The sequence below is a fragment of the Euprymna scolopes genome, chromosome 3 (genome assembly GCF_053919585.1).
Source record: "Euprymna scolopes isolate OS-2025 chromosome 3, ASM5391958v1, whole genome shotgun sequence".
In the NCBI taxonomy this organism is placed as follows: domain Eukaryota; kingdom Metazoa; phylum Mollusca; class Cephalopoda; order Sepiida; family Sepiolidae; genus Euprymna; species Euprymna scolopes.
In genome coordinates, this window is record NC_136484.1 from 89,371,283 (window position 1) to 89,374,124 (window position 2,842).

Sequence of the window (2,842 nt, forward strand, 5' to 3'; positions counted from 1 at the left end):
AAAATAAATGAACTATTAGAATGTAAAAAAAAAAAATTCATTTTAATACAGATAATTTTCATTGCATGAAAAAATAAATTAGATCAGAGCACAGAATGTATTTTAAAATGTTTAAACACTCAAATACTTATTCCACATGTATTTTTAAGATTTAAACGAATTAAATAATACTGGATTCGTTGAAGTGCCATTTTTACAGAAACGCAAAGCCAACAATTAATTAAAAAAAAACATTACCGCGCTAATAAATTTTTTTATATATTACTTGATCTCATATTGCAAATCTTATTTTTAACTTTTCTTTCAATTTAAAAATTGTAAACATTATTATATTTGAAATTCGTTCCTATCAGCAATATATTTCCACATAAGGTGAATGATATTTGATGATCATATATATATATATATATATATATATATATATATATATATATATATATATATATATATATATATATAACAAAGTACTATATTTGAAGCTTAATTTCAGTCAGTTGTACCTTAGACGTTAGTAAAGATACGCGTAATAATTTAGGGTTCTTGTAGATAGGTGCACTTAAACGCCCATATGAGAAAGATATATTCGAAAACAACTCTAAGTAAAGGAATGGGGGATCGAATATTAAAGATGAATGAAATACAATTAACATTGAAATGATCATCGTCTCTTTCATTGAGAAGAGAACATCTGTAAGATACGGAATAATCAAGAGGGCATGCATGTTCGATCGTTTTACAGAAGAACGAGAACGTAATCTACAGTCTCTCATTTACGGTTGAATTGCAAACCTCATTGATTAAATTACGTTTCTCGTTTTAAATCTTGAATTAACTGATGAAATGGGATTTAAAATTCGCTAAGAACATTGCTGATGATAAGTCCCTATAGCTCTATTTATATCTCGTTGTAAATACTTACCTGTTATGACGTTGATTAGTGCGCGAGATTTATGAAAAAAGCAGATACATCGCTCTGGGACCCGAGACGTATGGAAGAGGCCATGGTTTAATGTATAATGTAACGCTTGCTTTTAGCAAGCATTAAACTCGAACACCAAAAAGTTAAGTGTCGATTAACGTCGTTTTCTAGGTCTGACAGGTAACCTGTAGGATTCGTAAAGTTTATCTACTAGTCATGATTTCAAATTAATTTACGTATATTGTATGTTATTTGAATAAGCGTTGAGTGATACCCACTGGAGGCTCTAATTGATTGTATAATGGAGCGACATTGATCCCATTGATAGTTTTATTAAGAGGTTCATTTTCGCTCCATTATTCCAATCAATTATAGCCCTCGGTAGGTATCTATCAACTACCTTAGGGATTTGGGAAACTAGTGTGATATATTTTAATGTCTCTGTGAACTTCCGGATATAATGCATTGATAAATATTAACTGCAATTATTTTTCGTTGAACTAAATTAATCTAGTTGAACGATATTTTTCTTCAAATATTTGAATACCTGTTTTACCTTATTACCTGATGCTTTACTTAGATATAGGTATAGCTATACTTAAATGAGTGTACCTATTTACAATGCCTCCCCACGGGACAGAGTTAGACACCGAAAGAGAACAAGAAATGGAAGTACAGCATCTGAATAACAGATACTACACTTTGATCTTGGCCAAAAGGCCAAGTAGTAATATTATATGAGTGTAATTCACATCAATTTTTCTCATTATTTTTTATTTGAAAATGATTTTGCAAATGGACTTTTATCGCAAATGGTTTCCCTTAGACAACATCTTGGTGAAAGCTAATTAGTTTTATTAACTAATAAACGCCGCATTTTTCTTTTAGTTTAATGATTTGAACACACGATTGAAAGTGATCGGGTATCTCGGTCGAATTTGTTAAACCTTAAAAAATTAGTTACAATATTTTAATGACTATTTTCTATTATTTATTTAAAAGTATCCGCGAGTTGTTTACAATGACGACATTAACGTTAGATGTATATTTGATTTGATTTTTGTTATTTTGCATCATTACTTTTATGAAAAAAGTTCAACGTCAAAATAATATTCAAACAACAATTTAATAATTTTATTTAAGAAATCTTTTATCATCAAATTGAACAATTCATATGAACACTCATGTATTTTACAAATACATAGCAACTTAAATAATTCATCGGTTCTATTTTCTTACGGTCTTACGGTCATCATTTTATTTTTTAGTTATTATTATTATTACTGCTATATTTGTATTTACTTTAAATTTCGTTATTTTATTTCTTATCTTAAAGTAAAGTTTTTCTTGTGTCTACAGTTATTTTCTTTGTTGCTTCTATAATTTAGTACGTGTTGGGGATTTTGAAAATATCAAAGTTCTAGTTTCTCATCAAAGTATGATAGACACATCGTCTAAATATCTGCATGTCGGGGCAAATCGTAATTCATTAGCCGATGTAAATAATTGCCTGACGGTTGGCAATATAACCAACGAATCCGATTGGTTAGTTAACTAAAGTAAGAACTACTTAGATATAAAAACAATCGCAAAACATACATCCACTATTTAGCCTGGTGATATATTTCGAGAATGAAATATGACCATTTCTGTGTTACTTACTTTTCATAAATATATTTTTACACACACACACACACACACACACATACACACACACACACACACATATATATATATATATATATATATATATATATATATATATATATATATATATATATATATATATATATAAGCCTGATGAATCCTAGCGGGGATGAAACGCAGAATATTCTGTGTAGCTTAATCGCCATATATATTTTATAACTTACTACCTAGCTCTAAATACGTATTGAGCACTGTTGAAGTAAATACTTAAAGTTT

The 2,842-nt window shown here is 28.7% G+C and overlaps 1 pseudogene; it reads right to left on the reverse strand.

Moving 5' to 3' along the window:
- Positions 1-1,496: 1,496 nt before the first annotated feature.
- On the reverse strand, positions 1,497-1,651 carry LOC145265413 (U2 spliceosomal RNA; annotated as a pseudogene).
- Between the last annotated feature and the right edge of the window lie 1,191 nt (positions 1,652-2,842).